This window comes from Malaclemys terrapin, chromosome 1, assembly GCF_027887155.1.
Source record: "Malaclemys terrapin pileata isolate rMalTer1 chromosome 1, rMalTer1.hap1, whole genome shotgun sequence".
NCBI classification, from domain to species: domain Eukaryota; kingdom Metazoa; phylum Chordata; order Testudines; family Emydidae; genus Malaclemys; species Malaclemys terrapin.
Genome location: NC_071505.1, coordinates 152,643,104 through 152,659,830, shown reverse-complemented (window position 1 = coordinate 152,659,830; position 16,727 = coordinate 152,643,104). Strand labels below are relative to the sequence as shown.

Here is a 16,727-nt window from a genome sequence, read left to right as displayed (position 1 = left end):
AGAACTCCAGATATTCTGATGATTGTTACAGCAGATGTTTCCTAATGGAAATCAATAGGGAAGAATGCTTATGGGGAAAAAAAGATCCACTGAAAGATATTATCTTGAAGAACATCAGTCCTCTCAGCCATAAATAATTATGTCTTCACACATAAATCAGGCACAAAATGAAATTAATAAGCAGCAGGTTTAAAACAAACAAAAGGAAGTATTTCTTCATACAACACACAGTCAACTTGTGGAAGTCTGTGCCAGAGGATGTTGTGAAGGCCAAGACTATAAACAGGGTTCAAAAAAGAACTAGATACATTTATGGAGGATAGGTCCAGCAATGGCTATTAGCCAGGATGGGCAGGGATGGTGTCCCTAGCCTCTGTTTGCCAGAAGCTGGGAATGAGCAACAGGGAATGGATCACTTGATGATTACCTACTCATTCCCTCTGGGACACCTGGCATTGGCCACTTTGGTCTGACCCAGTATGGCCATTCTTATGTTCTTAAACTAAGAATTCACAGATATTAAAGGAAATCCTATCAGAATCATTATCCAGAATCACTAGATTTCACAATGCCAATGTATTATGAAATATTAGGAAAATGTAAACTTGTTTAATTAAAAAAACACCATATCTTAGAACTTGGCAACATTTGTAAAAAGCAAACCTCAATCCATGAGAGAATTTTACATTTTTGCTGCCCCAGATCTCAAAAAACAACTCCCTAAATTAAAGCAATATTTTTTTCAAAAAAAAAAAAAAAAAAAATCACTGAGCTGACAACTTACATACCAACGACCAAGCCCAAGTGAAAAGCCATGCATAACATAGGTTTGCAAAGGAAACCACTGATAGATTTTTTTTAACTCTAGCATTGTTGGGCAGAAATGACCCGTAACTGTTGATAGTGGGGGGGCCCACAATTTAAAGCAGCAGTTTTTCAAATTTTTTGAGCAGAGCCCCCCCTTTGAGTTACAGTTTTTGTTTGCACCCCCCAAACCCAGAAAAAAAAGGTGAGTCAGGGTAGAGGTGGCGTTCCCTCCCCAGTCCTGCTGGGCTGAAGCCCAAGCTGTCTGGCATCATCACTCCCCCTCCTCTTCCCTCCCCTCCCACCCTGAACGTTCCTTCACACCCTCTAGGGGGTGTGCCCCAAAGTTTGAAAACCTCTGATTTAAAGGTTCTGGTGGTATGCGGCAGGGCATATGAACGCTGGCAGAAATCTGGAGGGGCATGTGACCCCATGTGTGCCACCACGCGTCGCCTCTATTGTTGGGGCATGCTAAAGAAACTATATTACGTACACTAAGACTTAGTGAAAACTATGCTGATGGTCAGTCATACACATTGGTGTCAATATAAGCAGTGAGGGTTCACATACTGCTGCCAACTTTGCAGTTGCAGGCGTTCCAGGTCATGAAGTTGTATCCCAGCAAGCACAGGTTGAAATGCTAATGAAATATTTTCTGTACCTTTTCCAGTCCTGAATGATGTGGAATACAAGCTGCTTTGTGCTGAATGAGAGCTCTGGGATGGGATAATATCCATTAGGAAATCATGGCAGGCTTTCCTCATATCTAACAGGAATCCTCCATCCATTGCCTCCCTAATTCAATCTAGAAATGCACACACCACTTCTGCACATGCTCCCTATTCTCCCCATCACACAGTGGAAATGAACCATTCTGAGTCTCACAAACTGATGCTGTACAGAAGTTTGGGACAACTGGGTAGAACAAGGATACACACTGAATAACAAGCCTTGCAGCCAGAGAGACCTAGAAAATACTTCACAGGGGCTTCAGATTTGCTTGAATGGGCCCTGAATAAAACACATGACTCTTGTCACTGAAAGGTACAAAATGCTGAGTACTTACATGAGACACAGAAAAGGTTCCTTCAGGAGAAGAGCACAAACTGATCGTCAAGGATCTGAGGGGAAAACAGGAAAAACAGCATGAAGAAATAAAGCAGGTATAAATAAGCTAAATGACACCAAAATAAAAAGGAGACCCCGGAGCCGCAGGGATTCTTGCAATTCCAGCAGAAAAAACAAATTTTTCACTTCATGGATCACAGAAACCTTGCAAGCTCAGAAATTATCAGAACCAGGGGACTGGATAGCTTGGGGGATTGGTAATAGGGCTAGGGAACCTTTCCATCCCTAGGATGCTAGTCTGAATCCATTCCAAGTCAGCAGAGATTCAGTGATGTTACCATCTGGTGGCTATTCAGTTGCTTATGTGAAATAAGATGGTGGTCCCTGTGGACAGGTGTTCTCTTCACAAAGGCCACCACCATAATTGGCACTAATTGGCCTCCTTGTTAGTAGTCTCACCAGAGAGGTTAAGGATTAAATTGGCCACAGAGAGTGAACTCCTCTTCTTGGCCCTAGATACAGTTCCTGCAGGTCAGAGGTGAGGCACATTATGGGAGCAGAGTGGTGAGGAAGCTTAACTACTGCTGCTTGTTTTGTGGATAAATAGTGGCATGTCAGTCTCTTCTGTCTTTGGCCTAAAATTGATGTGTTACCTACAGCCTTAGGAGAAAAGAGATCTCTGCTTTGAGAGAGAATGTTTGGGGGAACTATTGCCTTCTGGTAGTCTAAGTACTTAGCATAACACAGAGTCTCTGGATTTACCTATCTATGTTATGGATTATCTGAGCTATACTGTAAACCTATTGTCCAGGACATATTAACATGGAATGAATTAATGAACAAGATGAGTCAAACCCTGCTGCTTTGATGAGTTGTTCCAAATGGATGATCTGTTCCTATTTGAGACTGAAAGCAAAGATTTATACAAAAGATTGATGTTTTGAAGTATCATTTCATGGAAGTGGAGGTGCAGGGTCTGGGACGGAGTTAGGGTTCTGGCCTAGGGCAGTGAGTTCAGGGTGCAGGCTCTGTCCGGGCAGTGCTTACCTCAGGCAGCTCCCAGTTGGCGGTGCAGCAGGGCTAAGCAGGCTTCATGCCTACCCTGGCTCCACACTGCTCCTGGAAGTGGCTGGCATGTCCAGCCCCTAGGCGAAGGGGCCAGGCGGCTCTGCGCGATGCTTGCGCCCGCAGGCCCTGCACCCACAGCTCCCATTAGCTGTGGTTGACAGCCAATGGGAGCTGCACAGCTGATGCTGGGGGCAGGGGCAACATGCGGAAGCTTCCCTGATTGCCCCTGCTCCTAAGGGCTGTGGGGACATGCTGGCCGCTTCGAGGGAGCTGTGCAGAGCCAGGGCAGGCAGGGAGCCTGCCTTAGCCCCGCTGCGCCACTAACTGGACTTTTAATGGCCCGGTCAGCAGTGCTGACCAGAGCCACCAGGGTCCTTTTTCCATCAGGCATTTCGGTCAAAAACCGGATGCATGGCAACCCTACGTGTAAGGAGGGGTGGGGCAGCAGATTCTGGGCCAGGGAGAAGAGTGGTGGTGGGGGTGGGTGGGTGGGGGGAGGACGGACAATAAAGCAGGTAGGCTAGCAAGTGGGAAGGAATAGCTAGAGAGAATTCCAGGGTAGAGAAGGATCACTGGAACTGTAGGCCAGCTAGCAAGATGCATACAGCTTCAGTTGGGTTGGCCATCCCGGGAACAGCAACATGCTGGCTGGCATAGGCATCAAGAACAAAGTGACCTTAGGAGCATGAGTTTTGTTACTGAAAAAGGGTTGCAATTCAAGCTATAACTCACAGACACCAATTTTTTTTTCATGGGAAATTCCAAAACCATTTCAGGGTTGTTGTTTTTTCATTGAAATTTCCTGCAAAAATGTTTTATTTTATTTTTCTAAAACTGTTTTTGACATGAACATTTGTGCTTTCGGTAAACCTATTTTCAAAACCAATTTTTTAAAAATTGAAAGCCAATTTATTTTTTGAGTAAAAATTTTCATTTTTGAGAGAAAAACCCACTTTTTATTTCAATTACTGTTTGATGAAAAAATGTTGACAGCTCTAGTTATAGGTCCATCAGTAGGAGCTCTGCAATCCTTTCATCAAACAAATTGGTATGATAGTAGGGGAGTGTAAAAGGGTCAAGTGGAACCTCCCAGAGGCAGAATGGAATGCTGGGAAATGGATACAGTAGAAATTTATTTGCAACAACATCTTGTAATAGCAACCGCCACTTGCAAGGAACACTTTCCCTACTGTGAATTGTCCACTCGGTAACAGCAACATAGCTGCCACATAAGAGCAACATTTGTGACGTCACATTCGAAGGTGGAGATTGGGGGGCATATGGGGCATTGCTCCCCCCCAAACTGTGTCTTTCCACTCCCCTCCTAACTCTGGCACTTCAGCGCAGGTCCAGGGCATACAGCCCCGTCCATTTGCCCTACCTGACAGAGCCTGCCTGTGTGGACAGCATATGCAAGGGGGAAGGTCTGGAAGAGAGGGTTTTTGGGGGGGGGAGGGAGGAGCTGAGGTCAGGGAAGCAGCAGTGGCACAGCTGGAAAGTTTCCTACTCCCTTCCTCAGCATCTGGCTTGCAAAGTGTGGGGCGGGAGGTGTTGCTATTTTGCAGTGGGGAGTATCAGGGACATCGTACCCCCCACACTGAGCTATCCCCTCCATCTCAGTTGCTGGCGACGGGGTGTGGGTATGCTGTTTTGCAGTGGGGGCTTGGGAGACCCCCCCTCCCAGTGCACTGACCTGTTCCTTCCCCCCCTCCCGTCTCCACTGTCTGTGCTTGGAGCCGCCACCCCCCTCTCCATTCCTCCTTCTTCTCCTTGCTGACTGGGCATCAACATAGAGAGAATTGAGTCCACAGGAGATACAGTCTCCCTGCTTTCCATTTCTGTGTCCAGTGCCGCAGTAGCTGGGAGCAGTAATTCAACCTAAAGTCCTGCCCAGCCCCTGCAGCCCTGGGATGGAGCATCCTCAGTGTAGACAGAATCTTTGGAGCATTTGGTTGACAAACTCTAACAAGACCCCACTGAATAGATGCGAACTGAAAGTGTCATAACTTGGTTAAAGTTAGGTAGATTTTCACAGGAGTGGCAACAGGCACATCCCTGACACCAGGCTGACTACCTATGTTTCAAGTCTCTGATCCAAGCATAGAGGCACTAGAGTTTCTCAATTAAACTACTGTAAGAATCTTTTAACATGGTAATTTTTTAATAATGTATTTTTTCCCTAATATTGTTCTGAGAAATGGCTGAACTATTTCTGCTGAAATTTTCAGGAGGGGGGAAAAAATCAGCTGGAGGCGGACCCAGTATGAAAAAATATCAGCCCAAATTCTTAAAGTTTGGCAGTTATAAGCAACTGAAAACAGGGTGTTATAATGGGAAGTATCAACCAATCTTAAATATAGGTGTCACTACTTGCATCATTTACAGTAACAACTTCAATGCCAAAAAATGCCAAATTATAGGACTGGGCCCTTAGTTTATAAAGTTAAGTACTGAGCATTGACTTAATTGGGAAGTGAGGGCTCTCACCATTTGCAGAACATATTCATCGGCTTTTGCAGAATTACGCCACAGAGAGAGTATACAAAAATCACTTTAACTATTGAAAGGCAGTCAGTTCTGGGGTGGCACTCAACAACTATTTAACAGTGCATAGCAACACTACAGAAATGTTCAGTGGAAGAAGTGAGGAAGAGCACTATACCCAATGAAAACTGTATGGAAATTTTAGATGAGTAATTACACAAGGCCTAAATTGGAATTTGGCAAGTCACCAGGGCTAACATTCTGCCAAAAGTGCCATAAAATCTTTAATGATCACAAGTGGTCCAGGCGCTTGATTTTAAGTCATGTCCAAAATATAAAAATAAAACTTTCCATGTTAAGTATTGAAAAAACAGAATGTATCTGAGGAAACTGTGATTCACTCCATGTTAGATAAATATTGAAAACATATACAATGTGGGCCAAACTCTACTCTCTTACCCCTTTGCAACCTCATTGACTTCACTGCAACTAAGAGCAGAATTTGACCCATTAAAATGATAGGGTGTAACTTTTTATACAGCACTTTGAGATACACTTTGTCACTAGAGACATACAACCTAATTACATTGCATTAACACAGCAGATTTCTCCAGGACACGCTATTATATAACATGTAAAAAAATAAAATCTATGAAAATTGACCATTTACTTTCCAGTACTCCATGTTATAAGTGGAATAATCCTCTGACTCATATGCCACTGTTATCCTTCTCTTTCTAATGTCACGTGTTTTCAACCCAAAATTAATATATGTGGTGGGGGCGTACAAGATGACCAACTGATCTTCTCCTTCTCCAGTTCCTAGGACTATTTAACAGTTCCCAAGGAAAAGCCACTACTACTAACCTTAGCAGAATTTCACTTTTTACCACCCTCATCCTCACTGAAGCTTATGTAAGAGGATTTTCCATAAGGGCCCACAGTGATGGTAGTGGTCAGGGGGTATAAAATCCAATTCCTAACTCACCAGCAAGATGTGGGTCATGCCACTAATGCCTCTATGGCCACTACTTCGAGGCAGTGTTGTCCAGTAAATAGGATACTGGTCTGGGAATCTGGACACCATGTTCTATTCTTAGCTGTGCCATTAACTCCCAGTGGCCAGATTCTGCCACCTTTACTCACACTGAGTAGTACTTTCCTCTAACATCGTTTCTTGACTAGTCCTATTTAAATCATGGGACTACTTGTGGTCTGAATTACTACTCCATAGGAGTAAGGATGGCAGAATCTGGCCCTGAGTAAAATTTTCAAAAGCACCTAAGTGATTTAGGTGTCCAAGGCCCATTTTCAAAAATGACTCAGGCATCCAGGAACCTACCTATAATTGAAAATCAACAAGACTTTGGGCTCGTTTCCACAGCAGGGTAATGTGCCCTATACGGGTGTGATTTCTAAAGTGCACTAACATGTTGCAAATTAATTGGTTGGTGTAGACTGGTTGGTGCTGGTGCACAATAAAGTTTCCCAAATGTGCTTTAACTTAGAAGCATGCTAGGCAACTTTTAGTGTGCACCAGCAGGGTCTATACTGACCAATCAATGTGTAACACATTAGTGTGTTTTAGAAATCACAACCCCATAGTGCACATTGCTGTTTCATGCAGACAAGCCCACAGGATTCTAAGTGCATAAGCCACTTCTGCAAATGGGACGCAGGCTCCTAAGTCACTGAATGAGCTTTTGAAAATGTTTATCATATGTGGCTTGGATAAAGGCATTTCACCTTTCTGTGCCTGTTTCCCAATCTGTCAAATAGAAATAATGCTGATTACCTCTGCAAAGTGCTTTGAGATCTAGCAAATAAAATGTACTATAGAGGTGCTGACTATTATTAGTTTAAAGCCTGGACTGGAATAGAGGGTGCAACTCCTGAACATCTGTTGCACAGGAAAGACAGGCACTGGATCCGGGTAATCATGAAATAACTGGACATGCTTCTACCTCCAACTGCCCTCTCCAAGGACCTATGTGGAGCTGGCATGGAGCACAGCTCTACTACATGCAGTCTGTGCTGTATACCAACTCCACAGAAGGTTCTGTTGCATTGTAAGCTTTCCAAGGCCTTTAAACCACTGGATGTGTTTTACCCTTAGAATATCTGATATAGAACTTAGTGCCAAAGGAGGATGGGACAAACAAGGCAATAGAGAAATCCTAATGTTATTACATTCTCAATCCAAATAGGGCCCAAACTAATCCAAGCCCATGTCTGGAAAAAACTGCAACACACCAGACCCTTCTGAGCTGAAATTCAATAGAGCCCTGTGAATGATCTGAATCTGAGGTGAAGAGAAAGTTCATTGCGTGTCTGACACGGGCAGAGACAGATTACAGCAAAATTAAATTGAGGATTTTAGTGGATATAATTGTTGTTTTTATATATTAATGAACAACAATAATACGTGTTCCTGAATTGAATATCAGGGCTGACATTTAATCTGAGCCCTTATGCTATTCATAAATGTTCATAAACGTCACAAGACCCCTACCCCTTGATTGAATTACGACCTACTATGCAATTTGGGAAACATGGATTAATCTACATAGATTCATATTTCTACAGGTTACATTGTTATTTTGTTGATTTATGCCCCTTTTCACTAAATGTCCTTTTCATCCAGAATCCAAGACAGAGCATGCAAATAGCTGACGTGAGAGTGAAGGGATCAGCTTAAAAACCAGTAGCCAGCAGCAGATGGAAAACTGGTATAGTGAAACCTGTACTAATTACCTCTTGCTATTTGCAATCACCTCTGTTAATGGCCAGCAAAATCTCAGTCCCTGTGAGATCTCCTATCTCCTTTACATTAACTCACACTGTAGCAGGTGGCCACCTAAAATGCTTCTGGCAATGTACTGACCTGCCCACCTGTGTAATAAACTATATTACAATCAGCTTGCGAAGGAGGCCAGAGGTGGAACCTTCTTTAATATTAGGGGTTCACTCCAAGAACATAATTTTTAACCTCCTACCAATGTGAGAGTGCATTGGCAAAGGGCGTTGCATTAAATTGGGAGGTGTGCATCAGGAAAAGTGCCCTGGCAAGGCACAAGGAAAACTGATCTAAAAGGACTTATTTTTATTGTCACACTGTCTTAACTGGCTATCTATTAACAGTTAAAATACCTGCAGTCCTCTTATTGCCTGTTATTAACAGATGTCACGGTACAATGATATTTGCTTGTGGACTGATTATTATTATTTACTATTTGTATTACTGTAATGCCTAGGACTGTAGTCATGGACCAGGACCTCAGTGCTGTGCAGCTACTCAACCAGAGTGTGTTACAGCATGGAAACAAACTGAGCAGGCAGTCAAATGGTGGGTCTCCCACAAATTCTGTTTTCAAGGGCCCAATCTTGCTCCCTTTGAGGTCCATTGAGTTTTCTCATTGGGTACATCCATATTGGAGTTGGAGGTGTAGTTTCCTGCTTGGGTAGATATATGCGCTCTAGCTAGCATTCTGAAAGTAGCAATGTAGCCGAGGTGGTAAAAGTGGCGGGACAGTTTAGTCTCCTGACTACAATCCTGTCTAAGACCCTAGGTACTTACTTGGGCAGCTTGCCCATCCTACTGCCCATGCTGCCATGGCTACACTACTATTTTTAGCATGCTAGCTCAATCAAAGCTTATGCACATACATTTACCCAAGCTGGAAATTACACTTCCAACTCCAGTGCAGACATACTGGTAGATTTCAATGACAGGATCAGAAGCAGACACCAAAGGAGTAAATGGCCAGCTTCTCAGTCTTCTTTCATATCTTTCTACTTCTATTTGTTCCTATTAGCAGACAGGCAGCTTCTTAGTCTAATACATTCTAGTTGAGCAGTATATCCCTTCTTGAGATGTAGTAAGGGAATGACTTGATGCTCTGGGGCTATCAAACAAGTCAGGAGGAAATGAAAGTCAGCCTAATGGACTAATGTTAAGTAAGCCAAGACTCAGAAAGAACCTAGAAGATGGTCTCACAATTGTCAGCCTCTATCCAATCAAGGCAAAATATTAGCAGGGGATGCTGCAAGTCTAGCTTAAGCAGCAATGGCAGAGCTGTGTATGGAGTCTCACATCTGGAGTAGCAGAGAGTTGCACAAATAACAAGCCATATTTACACATACTTTAAAGTTAAGACATGTTTTGATATACAGTGAAATGTATTTTATATGCATGCGTTGATTATGTTTGAAGATAGAAAGGTAAGATACAGTTAAACAGTGTGAAAAAAGTTACTGGTTCTGTAAGTTTTGCATAATAGGGTGTGATAAAGACTTAACAATTTTGATTTACTGATGATACATAGGTTACCTGTTCTTCAAAGACAAAGCTTATAAAACATCTCCAGAAGAGACAACTCCAATAATAGGAGAAATAACTAGATTTCCCTTTTCTCTACTTAAAGATAATAAAGTTGCAGTTTTCTTAATTACGCATTTTAAAATGTACATAATGCAAGATAACTATACATTGTCTTTCCTTTAACTAGTATATGAGTTAGTTTGTTTTGAAATATGGTTGCATTTTGCACTTGCAATGGAACACAAAGAGCTCCCCCCCTTTTTTTGGTAATTAAAAACAGATGAAAGAAACAGCCTTGATTGCAGCTTTTTGCTCTTTTAGTAAGATGTAACATACATGTTAAGGTTAAGGAATACTAACTGTATAAGGCTTTATATTATATTACACACACACACACACACACACACACACACACACACACACACATTACATAGAATCTATTAATAAATCAAGGAGTTTATACAGTTTTCACTTGAAGATATAAAAGAAACAATTTGGGGAAACAGACTTTTGAATAAATGCTGCTTGACAAGAAGATTGGGTGATACAGTTTTTTTTACATAAGACACAGGAAGCTAATCAAAATCAACCTCTTAACTCCAATTGTATATGAGCTACATTCCTTAGATAACTCCATCAAAAAGAAGTCCTAACCGCAGTTTTCATAGAAACCAATGAAAGATACATACAGTTAAAGAGGATGTTCTGGTATCTGAAAACTGAACTCCAATTAACATCCATCAGGAGTCTCTAGCTGCCTAAGGAGAATCTTCAATCTCTCCACACAAAGCACCTTTGAAGAAAGCACGTTCAAAGAAAGGGCTGTAGAGCTCTCCAGAAGATACATCACAGCTTCAGCAGCTGAGGCTAGTTTGTGGTTGAGAATAAGTTTTCACAAAGCGCCACAAAGGGTTAATGTTATGTTGTCCATAAGTCAGCTACCTATATCTAGAGCATATATTTTGACTTAAAGATGACAAGAAAGTACTAATTGTAATTTGTAATGGTTTTAGTCACAAACCAATTCCTTGAGGGAATTCAACAGGGACAGCTTAAAATCAGTTGATTTTGAGTCAACTGATTTAAAAAATTTCCTCTGTTGGCCATTTCTGAAAGAGGGCTTAATTGCATTATTTGGACTCAGCTTTAAGACCTCGATGAAGGACTGCACTTAAGCACGTACCTAAATTCAAGCATGTGCTAAGTGTTATCCCGAATAGAGATGCCTTTCTGAATCACAGCCTAAGAAAACAGAGGTTTCCTCTATGCCCATCAGTGGATGTCACAGAGATTACAGAGACCCAGAACACTTCGGAAAATCCCTATCTCACCTGGACAGAAGTCAAAGCCTTTATGAATATGGTGTTCCAAGACACACAAAGTTAAATTAAAATGAATACTGAAGTATTAAGCAAACTGAATATGAATAACTCAAACACTAAATATTGAAATGTTAAGTTGAAAAATGTTGTACTAGTGATGACATGCATTGGTAGTTAATAAAAGCAATTACTGAAGTCTGGCTTGTTGTCTAGTGTTAATAATTAGGTAATTACTTTAAAAGTCCAATAGTTCATATAAATAGGTTACTGATGTGAGGAAGAGACCCTGGGAAATGAGTAAAGTTATTGATTGATAGTTTTTATTAATAATTATTACTTTCTTGCTAGGTATTAAAGACTTCCAAGGGTGATCCAAAAATCTAGTGTGTTCTGATAATTTGCTTATATGGTGGCTTTTGAATTGCACTTGCAACTCAAGAGCCAAGGCACTCCAATGAGCTCTATGTAATTCCTTTCCAAAGTCAAACATGCCAATTCTCCCCAAAATCTCCTTTACTCCAAGACATAATTAACACTTTCAATTTGGGGCATCGGGTTCAGAAATGCTCTTCCCTCAAGGGCGCTGCAGGTCAGCAGTGAGGGGCTTGAGCAGAGCTGTGAGGGGAGCCCAGGAATGGAATAGCAGGGAGGAAGGTAGGGCAGAACTAAGGGGCATTGGCAGAGTTGTGTGTGGAGACCCCCGGGGTGGAATAGCAGCAGACGCTGCAGGAGACGATTGAGGTGCATTTGCAGAGCTCTGTGAAGACTCAAGAATAAAAGTAGGTATTAGAAATCAGATTTATGGTATATTGGGAGAGCTGTGCAGCCCATGTTGTGGTTTAGGACTGGAACATTAGGGTACATTATAAGTCAGGGATGAAGTGTCTAAGCAGAGTCATGATGAAAAAGCCTGTATATATTAAGCCTAGATCTACAGAAAAAAATTCAATACAAAATTTTAAAGAAAAGAGACCGAAAGTTTCTTCTCCATCAGTATACCCAATAAAACAATCACACCATGAGACTATGCAGACATACAGGAACATGCTAAATTGTCAGACATCATACACAACAGCAGCAAATCCAGGGGATCTTAACCTTAGTGACATTCATTTTGTTCTATAGTTTTTACAATTTGTACTGCCTGTAACAAACTGTGCTCTCATGGTAGCATGTAATATTTGGACCTAGACAAAAAGCATTACAGGAAAAATTGTGCTCTCTTTTACACCCCTTCAATCCCACAGAGGTCAATGGGGTTATGCAGCTGCATGAGTAAGTGCAGAATTAAGCTCACAGTAAATAGAGAATGGCTATACATCAGTGGTATCTAACCTTTTCAGCCAGATGGCCAAACACATAATTTCAAAAAGGCCAAGGGGTCACAATCAATATTTTGGAGATGATTCTCCTACTTGTTCTGTTCCCCTTTATGCTTCTCAGTAGCTAAAAAGAAAAATCCCCTCAGTTTGGGGAATCCCTACTAGGCATACAAATGGGATAGCTGGCTCCTATGCCTCCATTCACACAGTCCCTGTCTGCTGACGGTGTGTTGGGTATTAGGAGGGGTGTTTTGGAGGAGAAGCTGTGCTCCAGCTGGAACAGTAGATGATCCTTCGGGAATACAGCCAACCAGTGCACCTAAGAGCATCCCTCAGGCTCTGACCTACACTGGGGCAAAGAATAAGGATCCGTAACTGGTTGCTGGTTCTCAACTTCTCCCCACCTCTCCTGGGATGCTTTGGGTGGCTGCAGGTGTGTATGTGTGTGGGAGCCATTCTTTGCTTCCAGCACCAAATAGGCACCGTGTGGAAATCAGGCTTTTCCCATGTTGTCACCAATTCAATAGGTCTCTTCTTCCCATAGATGCCTGAATTTTTGGAATTGATCAGATGTGGTCTTCAAATCTTAGCATAATATAGTCAGACAAACAGAGAAATGCCATCAAATTGAATGTTAGGCCTCACTTCTTTTGGCCAATTATCATTATCTCCATTTTTCAGAGGAAGAAACCAAAGAGCAGCAAGGTAAAGTGACTTGTCCAAAGTCACACAGCAAATCAACAGCAGAATTAGGAAATTAACCCAAATCTCCTGATGCCCAGTTTTTGAACCACATCAAATGACACTAGAGATTTTTAAAGAAGATCTATCTGAACATTCCTTTTGCTGAAGAAAACCTCATACCTTTGATGGCAGAAGCCAAACCAAATAGCAGAGCCAGAGATTTTACAAGTCACTGAGTGGTGAGTTACCATTTTTGTTATCTATTTATCAGCTTTCCTATGAAGCATAGGTGTCTATTCACAATGACAACAACAAAAGAGAGAAGACAACAAAGAAGCAAACAAATCCATGAGTTTATCCAAACCCAGTTTATATAGCTCATCATATTAATTTCCTGAATGAAAAAAAATCTTAATATGGGTTGGATTTGAATATAATCATTAAACCATTTGCCCAGCACCTGTAAACAATTCAAGACGTTACACCAACCAAGGCCAAGTCAGCATAAAGATCAGCACAGTAAATAAAGCGGCACCGCTTTATAAGAGCATGCCATTTCTGTAGATGGGCTCTGGCTATTACAGCCTCTTGCAGGATTATATTCAACATTAGTAAGGGGGGGGGGGGGAGGAGGAGAATCAGTCCCAATGTCTCTTGTAAAGATTTTGTACAGCACAAGAGAAATGTTGGCTTTATTTTGCAACTCATTATCTCCATAAGAACATGAATCAAGAGATAAACTATGCCAATTTCTTCATTGCTGACTTGTTACAGGATATTGTTTGAGTCTTCACTAATGACTCCTTGAGGTTGGTTATTACTGTGATCAGGAGTTGGGAGGATAGAGGTCTGAGACCTTTCAAAGGAAACATTTTCCTTCAGTACCGCTACAGAAAATAAAGCCAGCATTAAGGTAACTTTAACAACTCAACTAGGATAATGGTCTGTGCATGCAGCCAGTGCTTCTGCTGTTTTAAATGAGGGGAATAAACTGTGCATAAGCTGCGAAGCTGAGCTAGCCAGCTATTCAGTCTTGGGGATCAGGAAGCTGTTAATTTGAGCAATGTGAGAATACGTGGCAACAAGCAGGGATTTAAGGCAGAAGAAAGGAAACATGGTGCAGTAGTTGAGTGCTATCTTGGGGAACGTCGGTTTGCTTCTTTTCTCCACCATGTACTTTCTGCATAACTGTGGGCAGGTTAGTCTCTAGGTGCCTGGGTTCCCCATCTGTAAGATGGGGGATAACAGCAGTTCCCTACCTCAAAGGTGCATTTTAAGAATAAATACATTAAAGATTTTGAGGGGCTTAGATACTACAATAATAGGAACCATATTAATACCTTAGATAGATTTTCCTTCCCCTGGAACACACACAAAGGGTTGTTCTGCTTTGAGAGTCACCTCATAAATACTGATTATCATACCCTCCCATTGACTTCAACCAGAGTGATGCCAGGAGGTAGCTTTGTAATGATGCTCATTTGTACCAAGCCTTGCATGGCAGATAGAAAGTATTTCTTGGAACTCAAGCAGTGGTTTTGTGGTCTAGTTTCTTCCTAGACTCCATATGTGTCTCTGCGGAGTCAAGCCTGAGTTTTCTCCCCATGTAAAATGGGGAGAATAATAATTCACCTCCTCACAGAGGCGTTGTGAAGTTAATATTTGAAAAAAATGTTAAGCATCATTATTCCTTGCCCTCCACAAATTATCAGCTCTAGTAAACATTCTTCTGATTTTCCAGTTTATATCTGTGCTGTTTCTTCAGCATTTATCAGTGGCAGAAGCAAAATGCAGCACACAGCCCTTTGGTGCCTTAGGAGGTGGAGAGGTGCCTTTAGTGATTGACGAAGGCATACTACCATCCTGTAACAGAAAGTCAGTAGAGGACACTCGCCTGCTCAGATGTTTGAGTGCAACTAGGAAATCTTCATTTGTCAAAATTCTTGATGGTTTCCATTTCAAGGCAAGTGAGACATTGATAAATACCAAGTAAAGAAACCTGATTTGTGTCCAGAGCATTTTAACAATCAGAGTTTAACAAACCACCAGTGGTGCTCTATCAGATGAGATCATGTCTAAGTCCTAAGAGAGGGCTCAAGGAGAAGTTATGGAGCAGTCCAGCAAGTAGACACTACATTACCCCTGGGGGCATTTTGCACCAAAAAAATTAAAAATTCTGCACACAATATTTTAAAATTTTGCAAAATTCTGCAAATTTTATTTGTCAAAATAACACTACATAATCACACCAGTTTCAATTATTTTGGTAATTTATTTCAAAATGCCTGTCAGCAAGTATGTCTGTAACAATACAGACACACAAAAATTCCCCCTGGAGTAGAGAATTAAAGAAACCCCTATGACAACCCAGTTCCTGTTTCTCTGCCCTCCTGCAAGGAGGAACCGGCCAGTGGGAGCTGGGGGCGGCAGTGCTTGCGCGCCTCCGCCTAGGAGACAGACCAGCAGCTGACCACTTCTGGGGCACAGCGTGGTCTGCAGTGCCAGGACAGGCAGAAAATCTGCCTTAGCACCCCCGCTGCACTGCTGACCCAGAGCTGCCCAAGGTAAGCCCTGTCCCAACCCCATGCCCTAATCCCCTGCCCCAGCCCTGAGCCTTCCCAAACCCAGAGCCCCTTCCTGCACCCCAAACCCCTCATCCCCAACCCCACCCCAGAGCCTGCACCCCCCGGCCCAGACCCCCTCCCACACCCCAACCCCCTGCCCCAGCCCAGAGTCCCCTCCCACACCCTGAACCCACCCCGCAGCCCTCACCCCTGCACCGCAACCCTCTGCCCCAACCCTGAGCCCCTCCCACACCCCAACCCCCTCATGCCCAACTCCATTGGGTCACAGGCATCAACAATTTTCTTCAACTGGGTCACCAGAAAGAAAGTTTGAAAACCACTGCTCTAGCTCCCTCTACCTCCCCCCAGCACTGTCTTCTATGTGCGAGTTAGGCTCTGCAGGGTCCAGTGGTGCCTAGTGGTGGCTAGCAGCATTGCAGCCCATTTCTGTGGGGGACAGGAAATTCTGCGTGCACAATGTTAATTTCTGCAAAATTCTGCATTGTACAGAATTCCCCCAGGAGTAACTACATGTACAGCAGTAATTGCTCTGTTGAAAATGCTGATGTTTCTCCAAAATGTGATGGGGAGGGGGGGAAGGAGCCACCTTGTAACCCCACAAATTATCACAGTTTTCTAACTTCAGAAAAGAAAAAAAATACATGAAAATTGTGGATGATTTAATGGAATCAGCTTGTCAAAATGATGAAGCTGAAAAAGCTTTTACAGAATACGTCCAAGACAAAAACTTTAACATTATGTATCTAGTGGAGAGTGGTTTTTGTCATGGCAAAAACAAAGGAATATCATTAATTTAGACACTAAGTGTAAGATTCTGCTGAAAATCTTCATGGGATTTAGCACAGAAATATAGCCTTGCTTGGCCAGACAGATGCAGCCTGGCAAGTCCCAGTTCTTGTTAGAGGCTATCGAAAAAGCCACTGGGCTTTTAAATTCTGTCATCTCTGTCAGATATGATAAGAAAAGGGCTGGGTTGCTTTCTTCAGATCTACCAGCATCTGGCTCCAGTCTTATTGAGGGATATACATGACTGGAATGGAAAATGAGCTGTTTTAAAACTACTTTTTAA

At 42.4% G+C, this 16,727-nt stretch overlaps 1 protein-coding gene across 10 annotated transcripts in view; it reads right to left on the bottom strand.

The window, feature by feature from the left end:
* ZBTB20 (zinc finger and BTB domain containing 20) overlaps window positions 1-16,727 on the bottom strand; it is a 625,639-nt gene that overhangs the window by 153,736 nt on the left and 455,176 nt on the right. For all 10 annotated transcript variants that reach the window (XR_008446640.1, XR_008446641.1, XM_054043665.1 and 7 more), the window contains one exon: window positions 1,871-1,925. The gene's annotated coding sequence lies outside the window, so the exon portion shown is untranslated. The remainder of the gene's footprint in view (window positions 1-1,870; window positions 1,926-16,727) is intronic.